At 40.9% G+C, this 16,180-nt stretch overlaps 1 protein-coding gene and 1 long non-coding RNA gene across 4 annotated transcripts in view; both read left to right on the top strand.

Moving 5' to 3' along the window:
• NHSL1 (NHS like 1) overlaps positions 1 to 16,180 on the top strand; it is a 415,209-nt gene that overhangs the window by 81,972 nt on the left and 317,057 nt on the right. The window lies entirely within an intron of this gene.
• Positions 149 to 15,141, top strand: LOC139184811 (uncharacterized). The gene is made up of 4 exons (XR_011568330.1): positions 149 to 556; positions 6,601 to 6,763; positions 11,884 to 12,113; positions 13,599 to 15,141. It is a non-coding gene; the product is annotated as an uncharacterized lncRNA (long non-coding RNA).

Below are 16,180 nucleotides of genomic sequence, written 5' to 3'. Positions count from 1 at the left end.
TTTGTTTACGGAAGTGATGTAGGAGGCAGAGCCTCCGTGCCCTGGGCGGGCGCCCCGCCTCTTCCTGTACCACCTGTGCGGCTCCCTTCTACGGCCCTGGCATCACATTGCTTCCCTTATCCTGTCTTCAACTGTAAGTTCGACAAGCATGGAAAGGAAGACACATAGATGGGCTTTTATTTTGGGCTCAATGACCCAGAAGCGGGGAGGATAAGGAAGGTAGGTGTGAAGGCAAGAACCGGAAATATACCTTTTCCGGAAGCTGCCCCGCTCCCTCCGTGAGTGTAATCTCCCACGCACTACAATTCCCAGCAAGCTGTTCGAACGAGCTTAGAGGCGGAACCAGAGTGTCGCCATAGCAACTCTTCGGGATTGTTTCTGAAACATCACCAGGATAAAGCAAAGTAAATCAGTTTTGGTTGGAAGGCAGCGTGAAAAACCGTGATTCTGTTTAGCGACCCTGATGCTGAGCCCTTAAATGAAATTCTATTACTGGTACTATAAATAGCTACTGTCATTTGACACGTTAACTGTAAACCTCACTAAAGTCTATAAGGTAGGTGTTAGAATCTGCGTTTTGAAATGAAGAATATGACACTGAAAAAGGCTGATAAATCCACGTCTCTCTTTCGCCAAGGCTGTTCGTCTCTACACATACCGCCTCTGGAGAAGGAATTGAGACCTGGGAGAGATCGAACTCTCCTAAGTGAGGAGCGAATCCCTGTTTCATTCCCTAGTCTGGATAGCCTTCTCCGTGGGTGGGGATGGGGATGGGGAGATTTTAGATTCATAAACGGTTAGACTGAAGAGATGAGAGAGCAGCACGTACTTCTCCAGCACTGCTAGTGACGAAACTATATCTGGCATCATATCCATGCCAGATACGCAAAGCAAAGATAAACGCAGTTATCCTGGTTTTACATGAATACTATTATATTTTGTATATTGATCTACAACTTGACTTGTCACCCACTTGTATGTTTTTGAGATCTTTTTACATGAATATAGATGGCTAGATTTCATTTGTCTTAATTGTACTGTATTCTATCAAATAGGCTTGCTCCAAATTATTTGAGAATTCCCATAATGATGGGTGTTTTTGTTGTTTCCCATTTTTTGCTGTTACAAGCAATGCTGTAGAGTGTAATCTTCTCAATATCTGTTCTCAATATCTCAGCTTATCTCTGAATTGTCTTATCTGTATGAGCAGAGCTTATAAACAGGTTTAATTTTGAGCTATGTCAACCCATCTATTATTTGTCATCCCAATAATAAATGGGAAGATCTGACCACACTAGATCTGCACTGTAGCCTGGCAACAATAGTAGTCAAGAGCAGCTGATTCTTTAGATAAGTTCAGATGGTCTCTATTTTTCTCTAAGACCCATGCATTTAGTATCCATCTAAGCCATGTGGCATTTGTATTTGCAACCCCAGATATAACATAAGGGCGCAAGAAGGTATTCTTTCAAATCACATAGTTCCATGTTCAAAGTTCTGTATTTAATATCTATTTTGGCTGGACACTTGTGAAAAATCAGGGGACATCCATGAACAAGATGGACAAGAGCCCTAGAATCAGAAATCCTATATCCTTGATAGAGGAGACAGACAATAAATTAGGCAAATAAGACAGTTTCATTTAGTGATAAGTGCTCTGAAATAACAGCTTAAGGTCATAGTTATTGTAAAGGTTGGGGTACTAAAGGTGGAGTGCTGGGGAAGCCCTCCTTAAAAGGCAACTTTGGTGGGGGAGATTGAGATATGAATGAAACACAGGAGCCAGCCAGTGGGATGAGCATTCTTTGACAAAACATGAAAGGCAAAATGATAGCATACTGAAAGAGAAACTCCCCAGGTCAGTAGGTGCCCAATATGCTACTTGAGATCAGTGGAGAAATAACTCCAGAAAGAATGAAGGGATGGAGCCAAAGCAAAAAGAATACCCAGCTGTGGATGTGACTGATGATAGAAGCAAGGTCCGATGCTGTAAAGAGCAATATTGCATAGGAACCTGGAATGTCAGGTCCATGAATCAAGGCAAATTGGAAGTGGTCAAACAAGAGATGGCAAGAGTGAATGTCGACATTCTAGGAATCAGCGAACTGAAATGGACTGGAATGGGTGAATTTAACTCAGATGACCATTATATCTACTACTGCGGGCAGGAATCCCTCAGAAGAAATGGAGTGGCCATCATGGTCAACAAGAGTCCGAAATGCAGTACTTGGATGCAATCTCAAAAACGACAGAATGATCTCTGTTCGTTTTCAAGGCAAACCATTCAGTATCACAGTAATCCAAGTCTATTCCCCAACCAGTACCGCTGAAGAAGCTGAAGTTGAACGGTTCTATGAAGACCTACAAGACCTTTTAGAACTAAAACCCAAAAAACATGTCCTTTTCATTATAGGGGACTGGAATGCAAAAGTAGGAAGTCAAGAAACACCTAGAGTAACAGGCAAATTTGGCCTTGGAATACGGAATGAAGCAGGGAAAAGACTAATAGAGTTTTGCCAAGAAAATGCACTGGTCATAACAAACACCGTCTTCCAACAACACAAGAGAAGACTCTATACATGGACATCACCAGATGGTCAACACCGAAATCAGATTGATTATATTCTTTGCAGCCAAAGATGGAGAAGCTCTATACAGTCAGCAAAAACAAGACCAGGAGCTGACTGTGGCTCAGATCATGAACTCCTTATTGCCAAATTCAGACTTAAATTGAAGAAAGTAGGGAAAACCACTAGACCATTCAGGTATGACCTAAATCAAATCCCTTATGATTATACAGTGGAAGTGAGAAATAGATTTAAGGGCCTAGATCTGATAGATAGAATACCTGATGAACTATGGAATGAGGGTCGTGACATTGTTCAGGAGACAGGGATCAAGACCATTCCCATAGAGAAGAAATGCAAAAAAGCAAAATGGCTGTCTGGGGAGGCCTTACAAATAGCTGTGAAAAGAAGAGAAATGAAAAGCAAAGGAGAAAAGGAAAGATATAAGCATCTTAATGCTGAGTTCCAAAGAATAGCAAGAAGAGATAAGAAAGCCTTCCTCAGCGATCAATGCAAAGAAATAGAGGAAAACAACAGAATGGGAAAGACTAGAGATCTCTTCAAGAAAATTAGAGATACCAAGGGGACATTTCATGCAAAGATGAGCTTGATAAAGGACAGAAATGGTATGGACCTAACAGAAGCAGAAGATATTAAGAAGAGATGGCAAGAATACACAGAAGAATTGTACAAAAAAGAGCTTCACAATCCAGATAATCACGATAGTGTGATCACTGACCTAGAGCCAGACATCCTGGAATGTGAAGTCAAGTGGCCCTTAGAAAGCATCACTACAAACAAAGCTAGTGGAGGTGATGGAATTCCAGTTGAGCTCTTTCAAATCCTGAAAGATGATGCTGTGAAAGTGCTGCACTCAATATGCCAGCAAATTTGGAAAACTCAGCAGTGGCCACAGGACTGGAAAAGGTCAGTTTTCATTCCAATCCCAAAGAAAGGCAATGCCAAAGAATGCTCAAACTACCGCACAATTGCAGTCATCTCACACGCTAGTAAAGTAATGCTCAAAATTCTGCAAGCCAGGCTTCAGCAATACGTGAACCATGAACTTCCAGATGTTTCAGCTGGTTTTAGAAAAGACAGAGGAACCAGAGATCAAATTGCCAACATCCTCTGGATCATGGAAAAAGCAAGAGAGTTCCAGAAAAACATCTATTTCTGCTTTATTGGATATGCCAAAGCCTTTGACTGTGTGGATCACAATAAACTGTGGAAAATTCTTCAAGAGATGGGAATACCAGACCACCTGATCTGCCTCTTGAGAAATTTGTATGCAGGTCAGGAAGCAACAGTTAGAACTGGACATGGAACAACAAACTGGTTCCAAATAGGAAAAGGAGTTCGTCGAGGCTGTATATTGTCACCCTGTTTATTTAACTTATATGCAGAGTACATCATGAGAAACGCTGGACTGGAAGAAGCACAAGCTGGAATCAAGATTGCCGGGAGAAATATCAATAACCTCAGATATGCAGACACCACCACCCTTATGGCAGAAAGTGAAGAGGAACTCAAAAGCCTCTTGATGAAAGTGAAAGTGGAGAGTGAAAAAGTTGGCTTAAAGCTCAACATTCAGAAAACTAAGATCACGGCATTTGGTCCCACCACTTCATGGGAAATAGTTGGGGAAACAGTGGAAACAGTGTCAGACTTTATTTATCTGGGCTCCAAAATCACTGCAGATGGTGACTGCAGCCATGAAATTAAAAGACGCTTACTCCTTGGAAGGAAAGTTATGACCAACCTAGATAGCATATTCAAAAGCAGAGACATTACTTTGCCAACAAAGGTTCCTCTAGTCAAGGCTATGGTTTTTCCTGTGGTCATGTATGGATATGAGAGCTGGACTGTGAAGAAGGCTGAGCGCCGAAGAATTGATGCTTTTGAACTGTGGTGTTGGAGAAGACTCTTGAGAGTCCCTTGGACTGCAAGGAGATCCAACCAGTCCATTCTGAAGGAGATCAGCCCTGGGATTTCTTTGGAAGGAATGATGCTAAAGCTGAAACTCCAGTACTTTGGCCACCTCATGCGAAGAGTTGACTCATTGGAAAAGACTCTGATGCTGGGAGGCATTGGGGGCAAGAGGAGAAGGGGATGACAGAGGATGAGATGGCTGGATGGCATCACTGACTTGATGGATTGAGTCTGAGTGAACTCCGGGAGTTGGTGATGGACAGGGAGGCCTGGCGTGCTGCAATTCATGGGGTCGCAGAGTCGGACACGACTGATCTGATCTGATACTAAAACCACATGTCTTTAGGTACAAATGAGCTTGGCACATTTGAGGAGGGCAGTGGTCAGTGTGCCTGGATTGTATTGACTTAGGGACAGAGTGACATGAGGTAGAGTCATAGAAGTACAATTTTGAGTGTGATTTCTTTTATTTGAAATATAGAGGCTTGACAGAAATCTTGTTCTTTGAGACTTACTAGATTTTCCTTTATACTTCAGAAATCTCTGCTTTGGATTGTTAAATGCACACCTTGTGTAAATTACTCTAATCAGATACTTTCTTCCTAAAGAGAGCAGATATTTCCAGAATAGGAGCTGTGATCGACAAGACCAATCCCCTCACCTGCCACTAATGTACTCTATAGCATATTTTCAAAAATACTTTTTCTTATAAAAATTTTGAACATATACTAAGGAAGACAGATAGTATAATGAATCCCCATGCAACCAACATCTAGCTGTTGATTCATGGCCAATCTTGTTTTATTTATATTCCTCCCATGACATTCTCTTCTCCCCAGTAATACACTGAAGCAAATCCCAGACATGACTGAATCTCTAATATTTCAGTATGATCTTTTAAAAACTTTATCACAATATCACCATTATTCCCAAAACACCAATAATTACTTAATATTATCAAATATGCAGTCAGTGTTCAAATTTCCCATAGCATCATGGGTCATAATTTTTTCCACATTTTATTGACTCAGGAATATTTTTCTGTAAGGTCATGGGCAATGAGTGGGTTTGGAAGCCACTGTTGTGCATCTTTGTTGAGCTGCAGTCAAGCATCATTTTTCCCCTTGAGATTACATTCCAAAGGAAAAGGTATCTCAATCCAAATCAAATGGCTGCTCTACCTAGAAAATAGTCACCGCTTTATTGTCCCTTGTGGTTCTTTTAGGAAAGAGATTTTTTAACTTAGAAACCTATCTGTGATTTTTCTAAAGTTTCCTCCGTCTCCTTTTCCTCCCATGCCAGAACGCCCAGGCCAAGATAGATCAGTCTTAATGCTTCTTTGCATGCCTGGCTCAGGAAACAGCTAGTAAAAAAAGCCTTAAAGCAGAAATGAGCTTGCCATATTCATGGAACTGAAAGAATGCCAGTGGGGGTGTTCTGGACTTTGGTCTACTCTAAGATGTACATCTTAAGCATTAGTGTAGGTTCCCAAAGTAAACACAGAGATCCTTTAAATTGTAAGTATTTTACTGCTAGCTACTTTTGTAAAACAACAAGAAGGTAAACAACAGACATGAAAAGTTACAGACTTAGACATTTACAAAGTCCTCACATATATGGCCTTTGCTTAATCTGTTTCCCTCAGTAGGCTTTACGTTCCTTAAGGACAGATATTTTTTAGTTTATTTTTGTATCTTAAACACTTTGCCTTGTGCATTACATAGAACATGACATAAGGCAGGTACTCAAATGTATGTGTTACAAACAAATGAAGCTCACTGATTTTATTTCTGAAGGTAAGGTCATTCAAATAATCCTTCTTTAAACCCCAAAGTCCATAGATCTAGGCCCAGTCATAATACCAGTCAGATGGAATCACTAATGCCCAAGCAATTGCTCGTTTTCCAGCTGGGCAGTTTGTGTTTGGGTACTGAAGTCTTCATACCAAGGGATCTAATGAAGGAGCTAATTCTGACACTTTGGGAAGTTGTTGTCTGCCTGAGTGATTATTTTAAAAACCTAATATTTGGGATAGTTTCTTCCTGTGATTCTACAAAACTAAGATTTTAATCCAGTTTCATATTCACATGTCCTTTTTAAGGGCAGGAGCAGTTAACAGGATTAGTGAGTGGTCATTTGCAAGATGTGAGAACAATGCATCCTTCCAGTATCCTTTCTCCAAGTCTTGTCATAGGAGCACTCAGGCTTTAGAAGAAGCGCTGTATTATAGACTCAACCAGAAAGCAAAGGATACAATGGACCAGGTAATTAGCTATACTGTATTACAATCATTCCATCAGTTTTCTCTCTTGTTGCTGAATTTTAGTTGAGGCTCAGTAGTATTGTCATGAAGCAAGATTAGGGTTAGGGTTAGAGAAAGTGGAAGCAATGACAGATTTTATTTTCTTGGGCTCCAAAATCACAGGGTATTAAAAAGCAGAAACATCACTTGGCCGACAAAGGTTCGTATAGTCAAAGCTGTGGCTTTTCTAGTAGTCATGTACAGATGTGAGAGTTGGATCATAAAGAAAGCCGAGCCAAAGAATAGGTGCTTTTGAATTGTGGTGCTGGAGAAGATTGAGAGTCTCTTGGACTGCAAGAAGATCAAACCATTCAATCCTAAAAGAAATCAACCCTGAATATTCACTGGAAGAACTGATGCTGAAGCTCCAGTACTTTGGCCACCTGCAAAGAGCCGACTCATTGGATAAGACCCTGATGCTGAGAAAGATTGAAGGCAAAAGGAGAAGGGGGTGGCAGAGGATGAGATGGTTAGATAGCATTACCAACTCAACGAACATAAATTTGAGCAAACTCCATGAAAATAGTGGAGGACAGGGGCGTGGAGTGCTACAGTCCATGGGGTCACAGAGTCAGACACAATTTAGCAACTGAACAACAACAAACCACAAGATTGCTAAGAAATACCTGCAGCGGTGGATGAAGAAGGGAAAAGAGGGAGGAAGGGAGGGTGGGGCAGGAGAAGGTAGTAAAGCAACAAGGAAATTTTAAAATGTTACATGAGGCCTAAACTGTTATCATTCTCTTTTAAGGAGTTGCTGTAATTCCTGTTAATGGGGGAGATAAACATTTATATAGGGGCAAAAAATAAAGGTTGAGACTCTAGGTAGGTGGCCCATATGTGTCATAATACAATAATGAATGTTGGATATGCACAGGTGGACACAACGCTGAGTTTGGGAATATGAAGTTGAGAAAGTTGAACCATTCTGTATAATAAATTGGAGAAAGTTTTTCACTGTGGTAGAGGATGGGGATGGAGAAGTGTTGCAAATGGACAGCAAAAAAAAAAAAGGTGGGAAGAAGAGTCAAAATGATGGGAAGAAGGACTTTAAAAAGAGCAAGGAAGTCTATTCAATTTATCATTGTTAGTGTGGCTCTAATTACATAAACACACACAACCCCCCCATGCTTCTAGATGTCAAAATAGGGCTTCCCTGGTGGTCTAGTGGTTGAGTCTGCCCTGAAAAGCAATGAGAAGCTTGTGCACCACAACAAAGAGTAGCCCCTGCTCGCTGCGACTACATAAAGCCCACATGCAGTAATGAAGACCCAGCATAGCCAAAAATAAAATAAAATCTTTTAAAAAGACATCAAAATGAATCCCAGACAAGCTCAAAGCTTTGGGTAAATTAATCATTATGAAAACCACGGGGAAAGCATTGTATTCTACATCTTCAGGAGGTTTGATGGAGAACAGGGGCAGCATGTATAGAACACTCAGTCAGTTCAGTTCAGTCACTCAGTCGTGTCCGACTCTTTGCGACCCCATGAATCGCAGCACGCCAGGCCTCCCTGTCCATCACCAACTCCCGGAGTTCACTCAAACTCATGTCCATCGAATCAGTGATGCCATCCAGCCATCTCATCCTCTGTCATCCCCTTCTCCTCTTGCCCCCAATCCCTCCCAGCTTCAGAGTCTTTTCCAATAAGTCAACTCTTCACATGAGGTGGCCAAAGTACTGGAGTTTCAGCTTTAGCATCATTCCTTCCAAGAACACCCAGGGCTGATCTACTTTAGAATGAACTGGTTGGATCCCCTTGCAGTCCAAGGGACTCTCAAGAGTTTTCTCCAACACTACTGTTCAAAAGCATCAATTTTTCGGTGCTCAGCTTTCTTCACAGTCCAATTCTCACATCCATACATAACCACTGGAAAAACCATAGCCTTGACTAGTCGGACCTTTGTTGGCAAAGTAATGTCTCTGCTTTTGAATATGCTATCTAGGTTGGTCATAATTTTCCTCCCAAGGAGTAAGCGTCTTTTAATTTCATGGCTGCAATCACCATCTGCAGTGATTTTGGAGCCCCCAAAAATAAAGTCTGACACTGTTTCCACTGTTTCACCATCTATTTGCCATAAAGTGATGGGACCAAATGCCATGATCTTAGTTTTCTGAATGTTGAGCTTTAAGCTAACTTTTTTGCTCTCCTCTTTCACTTTCACCAAGAGCTTTTGAGTTCCTCTTCACTTTCTGCCATAAGGGTGGTGTCATCTGCATATCTGAGGCTATTGATATTTCTCCCGGCAATCTTGATTCCAGCTTGTGCTTCTTCCAGCCCATCATTTCTCATGATGTACTCTGCATATAAGTTAAATAAGCAGGGTGACAATATACAGCCTCAACATAGTCCTTTTCCTATTTGGAACCAGTCTGTTGTTTCATGTCCAGTTCTAACTGTTGCTTCCTGAGCTGCATAAAGGTTTCTCAAGAGGTGGTCTGATATTCCCATCTCTTGAAGAATTTTCCAGTTTGTGGTGATCTACACAGTCAAAGGCTTTGGCATATCCAATAAAGCAGAAATAGATGTTTTCCTGGAACTCTCTTGCTTTTTCCATGATCCGGAGGATGTTGGCAATTTGGTCTCTGGTTCCTCTGTCTTTTCTAAAACCAGCTGGAACATCTGGAAGTTCACGGTTCACGTATTGCTGAAGCCTGGCTTATAGAATTTTGAGCATTACTTTACTAGTGTGTGAGATGAGTACAATTGTGCGGTAGTTTGAGCATGCTTTGGCATTGCCTTTCTTTGGGATTGGAATGAAAACTGACCTTTTCCAGTTTTGCAGATTTCCAGATTTGCTGAGTTTTCCAGATTTGCTGGCATATTGAGTGCAGCACTTTCACAGCATCATCTTCAGGATTTGAAATAGCTCAACTGGAATTCCATCACCTCCACTAGCTTTGTTTGTAGTGATGCTTTCTAAGGCCCACTTGACTTCACATTCCAGGATGTCTGGCTCTAGGTGAGTGATCACACCATCATGATTATCTGGATCGTGAAGCTCTTTTTTGTACAGTTCTTCTGTGTATTCTTGCCACCTCTTCTGTCCTTTATCGAGCCCATCTTTGCATGAAATATCCCCTTGGTATCTCTAATTTTCTTGAAGAGATCTCTAGTCTTTCCCATTCTGTTGTTTTCCTCTATTTCTTTGCATTGATTGCTGAGGAAGGCTTTCTAATCTCTCCTTGCTATTCTTTGGAACTCTGCATTCAGATGCTTATATCTTTCCTTTTCTCCTTTGCTTTTCACTTCTCTTTTCACAGGTATTTGTAAGGCCTCCTCAGACAGCCCTTTTTCTTTTTTACATTTCTTTTCCATGTGGATGGTCTTGATTCCTGTCTCCTGTACAATGTCATGAACCTCCATCCATAGTTCATCAGGCACTCTATCTATCAGATCTAGTCCCTTAAATCTATTTCTCACTTCCACTGTATAATCATAAGGAATTTGATTTAGGTCATACCTGAATGGTCTAGTGGTTTTCCCCACTTTCTTCAACGTAAGTCTGAATTTGGCAATAAGGAGTTCATGATCTGAGCCACAGTCAGCTCCCAGTCTTGTTTTTGCTGACTGTATAGAGCTTCTCCATCTTTGGCTGCAAAGAATATAATCAATCTGATTTCGGTGTTGACCATCTGGTGATGTCCATATGTAGAGTGTTCTCTTGTGTTGTTGGAAGAGTGTTTGTTATGACCAGTGAGTTCTCTTGGCAAAACTCTATTAGCCTTTGTCCTGCTTCATTCTGCACTCCAAATTTGCCTGTTACTCCAGGTGTTTCTTGACCTCCTACTTTTGCATTCCAGTCCCCTATAATGAAAAGGACATTTTTGGGGGGTGTTAGCTCTAAAAGGCCTTGTAGGTCTTCCTAGAACCATTCAACTTCAGCTTCTTCAGTGTTACTGGTTGGGGCATAGGCTTGGATTACCGTGATGTTGAATGGTTTGAGGACACTAAAGCAGTCCATAAACTGAACTATGTCAGATGAAGCAGGAGCTATGAGTCCGAGGTGAACAAGAACACTGCAAGCCACAGTTTCCCCTACAATCTTAGAAAGACACGAGTTTTCCACCATCTGAAGATTGGAGGTTTATGTTAATTTCATTTTAACCTTAAAGGGCAAGAATAGCTCGGATGACACTGGGTAATCCCCTGCTCTCTCGCATTAGTTTGTTACATGCCTGAAGGAAGAAGCTAGGTCTTATACAACTATGTATTCCCAAAGTCTAGCATAGTGTCTGTCATACAGTAGAAACCTAGAAAGTGTTCAATAATGAATGAATAAATGTGAGAAAACTAGACTTATATAATGGCAAGTAGCAGAATGGTATTATTAATCAAGTGTCACCATAACTCAGATAACTAATCAACTAGAAATCACACTGATTCTTAGACATACCTACCTCTGGCCTCCAGGTGGCGGTATTATCTCATGTTAAATTGTGAATTGCATTTAACTTTTGAGGGAAAAAAACAAATCAGTTAGGTAGCTTATTTCTGTAATTGTACTGAGCCAAAATTAGAATTAAAATATACTAACATGAGATTATAGATTTCTTCTCCAGTTTCAACACAAATGAGGATTACTGGTGGTTCTCTAATTCAAGCAGTTTCCAAAACCCTGAAGATATATTCAAATTGGTATACTTTGCATATAAAACACATGTATTTCTTTAAAGTTGGAAATGTGTTGGAGGGGGCAGTTATATGTCTGGAAATAATTCATCTTCCAACAAATAAGGTGACGAGATTAAATGCAGGATGGTCAGTTAAACTTGAATTTTAGATAAAGAATACTTTATTCATATAAGTATATCCCATGCAATATTGGGGACTGAAAGGGTATTTCTTTATCTGAAAATCATATCTAACTGGTCATCCTATATTTTGCTTTACTAAATCTGACAATCTTACCAACAGATATTTTGTTGTTGTCATTCATTCCAAAATAAACAGAACTCTCCAAGTCTGCAGGGTGCTGCAGTGTTTCCTTATTTGGAGGGATAAAAAGGAAGTAGCTTGGTCGGGCGGGCTTCCTCACTTTAAGTCTAACTTCACCACTGTTTGTACTCTACCCATGCAGATCTGAGTTCCTCAGCTGGGTGACTTATCTGCAGGAAATTGACCCCTCAAGCAAGTACAGATGGTAGAAACTGAAGTGGTGATTTTATACAAACACCGTTTTTTTTTTTTAATAGCACATGTGATTCTGTTTGCAATAGCCAAACCGTGAATAAGTGAGATTCTAGATCCTGTGACCTCTAATACTTTTCGGAGGTACCAGATTTACAGCAGCTCTGGCAACAGAAATAGGTAAATTGCTTATGAAATAAATCCTGTTTCAAAAAAGTAAAGACTGTTCTGGTAAATTCAATCATATGTTACAGTTTTATGTATATTTGCATTTTCAATATGAGCATTCCCTATCTTCTAGATAAAATGTGCTTTAAAATGTCATTTATTAAAATTTCTGAATTTAAGCTTTCCATAGAAACAATACTATGAGTGGTAGATCTTCAGTTTACCTAGTAAAAGTGTATTTAATTATGTGACAGAAAAAAAATTATGTGGCTGAACAACTAACTGTATTTGTAGTTTAAAAGTTTTTTGTTTTTTTTTTTAAGGGTGGTTATGATAATAGTTGGGGCTTCCCTGGTGGCTCAGATGATGAAGAATCTGCCTGCAGTGCAGGAGACCCAGGTTCGATCCCTGGGTTGGCAAGATCCCTTGGAGAAGGGAATGGCAACCCACTTTAGTATTCTTGCCTGGAAAATTCCATGGACACAGTAGCCTGGTGGGCTACAGTCCATGGAGTTGCAAACACTCGGACACAGCTGAGCAACTAACACTTTCACACTTTCATTTTCATAATAATAGTATTTTAAAGAGTAATAAATATAGAAAAAATTTAATATTGAATATTCATATTTGAGGAAATCTCTGTTAACGTGTTTGTTTTGCCTTTGCTCTGTCCCAGAAGCCATTCTAAGTGATTTAAATGAATTAACCCATTTAATCCTCATAGTAATCCTGCTGCTGCTAAGTCACTTCAGTCGTGTCCGACTCTGTGCGACCCCACAGATGGCAGCCCACCAGGCTCCCCCATCCCTGGGGTTCTCCAGGCAAGAACACTGGAGTGGGTTGCCATTTACTTCTCCAGTGCATGAAAGTGAAACGTGAAAGTGAAGTTGCTCAGTCGTGTCCGACCCTCAGCGACCCCATGGACTGCAGCCCACCAGGCTCCTCTGTCCATAGGATTTTCCAGGCAAGAGTACTGGAGTGGGGTGCCATTGCCTTCTCCATAGTAATCCTAGGTGGTAGATTTTGTTATGATCCCACATTACAGATCCTGGAGAAGGAAATGGCAACCGATTCCAGTATTCTTGCCTTGAGAATTCCTTGGACAGAGGAGCCTGGTGGCCACAGTCCATAGGGTCACAAAGAGTCGGACACAACTGAAGTGACTTAGCGCACACATTACAGATGAGGAAAGTGGGGTGAGGGTTAAGTAACTGCCCAAAGTCACACAGCTGCCAACTAGAACTGGGACTTGGGCCCACCCACGGCTGCATTAAGCCCTGTTCACCACAGCTACGTTGATGTGAATACAGAGGCCAGTGGACCGTAAGAGAAGATGCTGAAGTGAATATCTGATCTCCATCTGGGGTAGTACACCATATTGTTCACTGAGCCTGGAACAGTTCAAAGTGAAGGGCTGGTCTTTTCCTTAACTTAGTTGTATTTTGAATACTCTTTTTATGCTTACCAACCTGAACATAGCTGTTTTGGGGTTTATAGGTGCAATAAAGAATATCTGTAAGGAGAAGATTTACCTGAGGTAACTGGATAAGAGTTAATAAAAGGTGAAAGAAGATTAAGGAGCACATGTGTGAAGAAGAAATTTCTGGAGTGGAAATAACTGAGACCCAAAAAGAAAAATCAAAAGTAGAAGAATTTAACTTTGTATAATTATCTACCTGAAACAAGAAAGAAGAGGAAGAGATGCTGCGCTGGATTATTGCTAATTCTATGTAACTCCTCCAGATTGGTGACAGCCTGAGGTGGTTCATGCATGACCCACTCATATCCATGGTGCACTTCCCAAAGGACACTGCCAAGGGAAGAGTTAAACTCCAGTCCCCACTTAGTCATCTTTAGATGCTCTTTCCACTGTTTATCCTCTCCCAAAGAGATAAGAGGTAGGAGAGAGGAAGGGAAAAAATCCCAGACTTAGCATTCAGGGCCTCTGACCTTGCTACCTGACTAGTTGGATAACCTTTGGCCCCTGTTTCCTAAGCTGGGAAAACAGGCATGATATTACCCACTCTGTGAAGTAAGCACCCAGCAAATATTAGCTGTTACCCCATTTAATCTTCACAACTCTATGACATAAGTATCATTCCCATTTTACAGATGTGGAAAAGGAGGTTCAGGAGAGGTTAAGGTCCTTGTTTGGAAGCAAGTGAGTCTGTGGTGGAGACAGGGTAAAACCCTGTTGTTTAGCCCTGATTGCTGTTGCTCTTTCCTCTGTAGTGCTGCCTGCAGTAGAAAATGCAACCACTGAAATAAAATGGATTACCTTTTCCCCCCATGGTGAAAATAAAATAAAACCTTTTTCTACTTTAGCCCTGAGAAATAAAAAAAATATTTTAAAACATTTCTTTAAAAATAAAATATTCTTTCCTAAGACAACAAGAATGGAAAGATCTTTTCAGAGCAGAATACAATGTAACACCCCCCCCCAAAATTTTCAAATTATGAATAAGTAGACAGTGGTAGCCTTCATTCATTATAGTAACTTTTATTTTTAAATCATTCCTTATTATGCAAGTAATACAGGCTTGTGCATTCAACTTGTATTTACAAATATTTTTCTAGGCTCAGTGAACAATACAGACAAAAGTCCCCATTCTCATGGAGCTTGTACTCAAATGTAGACATGACAGATTGTAAAAATAACCCTAATAACCAAATCACTTCTATAGAATAGGAAGGATGAGTATTATGGGGAAAAATAGCCCTGGGAAAGGGGTATAGGTTAATGGATGGGCAGTTGCAATTTTGGGTAGGGAGGTGCACAAGGGAAGGACTAATTAAGCGAGTGAGTTTTGAGCAAAGACTTGAAGAAAGGGAGAGGGTGAGTCATGAGAACACCTGGGATAAGAGCAGAGGAAGGAACAGCGCCGTGGCAGAGGTAGGAGCAGGCTTGGTGTGTAAAGAAGACCGGTAAGGGGGTTGAGCTGGTTTAAGAGGGGTGAGCACAGGAAAGGGCAAGTGATGAAGTGAGAGAGATAAAGCTTTGTGGATGGGAGCATCAGAAGGAGTGACGGATCATGTGGGACCCATTGACCTGTTTTTATGGTTTGGACTTCTTCCCTTTGAGAGATGGAAGCATCTGGGGAGTTTTGAACAGAGGAGTAACATGATCTGGCCTTCATGTGGATAGATCACCACCTCGGGGGAGACTGTGGGAGTGGAGGGGAAGAGCAGGGAGACCAATCTGGAGACCATCCAGGTGATCCACGTGAGAGGAGATGGTGCCTGGACCAGGAGGGCAGCTGGAAGGAGGTGAGAAGTGATCAAAACCTAGATCCATTCTGGAGGTAAAAGTAACAAGGTTTACTGAGAGATTGGATATGGGATTTGGGAAGATGAGTCTAGTTTTTGGCCTGAGCAACTGCAAGGAAGGATTTGCCATAGACTAAGATGGCATGACTTGTATGTTGGAGGCCAGGGAGGGCAGGAAGTTCATTTGGAGATATGTTACACTTGTTGAGTAAGTTTTAGGAGTTGATGTTTTAGGCATTCAGGTGGCAATGTTGAGGAAACAGTTGTATATTTAAGTCTGGAGCTCTGATCTAGCCTGGATGTATATATTTGTCCATTACATACATGGTACCTACAGCCATGAAACCTGATGAGATCACCAAGAGAATCCAGAGAGGGAACACTTGTAAGGAGTGAGCCTTGGGAAAAACGGAACTGGCAAAACTAGGAGACTGAGACAGAAAAGACTAGAGAAGGAGAAAATTAAAAATTACCACAATGGGTATGCCATTAACGTTTTAGTATATCCTATTCCAGACATTTTTTTCCTTGCTGCATAATGGCTTCCTTTTTTAAAAGTTCACTTAGAAATATAATCCAAAATTTCACTTTGTAGATCCCTCTAAAATAAATTTTGAGTAGATTAATGCATGTATGTGATATTAAAATAAAAGGTAATAAAAGTTTGTGATGAAAAGGAGCTGTCTCTTCTACACAGCCTTGTTATTGGTCTCATCACACACGTGTGTGGTATATGAATGTGTATGTATGTGTGTACACACATGTATGCACACACACACTTAGGATATGCACACTGTTCTGTCACTTTCTCT

The sequence above is a fragment of the Bos indicus genome, chromosome 9 (genome assembly GCF_029378745.1).
Source record: "Bos indicus isolate NIAB-ARS_2022 breed Sahiwal x Tharparkar chromosome 9, NIAB-ARS_B.indTharparkar_mat_pri_1.0, whole genome shotgun sequence".
In the NCBI taxonomy this organism is placed as follows: domain Eukaryota; kingdom Metazoa; phylum Chordata; class Mammalia; order Artiodactyla; family Bovidae; genus Bos; species Bos indicus.
The sequence above is the reverse complement of the archived record's forward strand: the minus strand, read 5'-3'. Positions and strand labels throughout refer to the sequence as shown.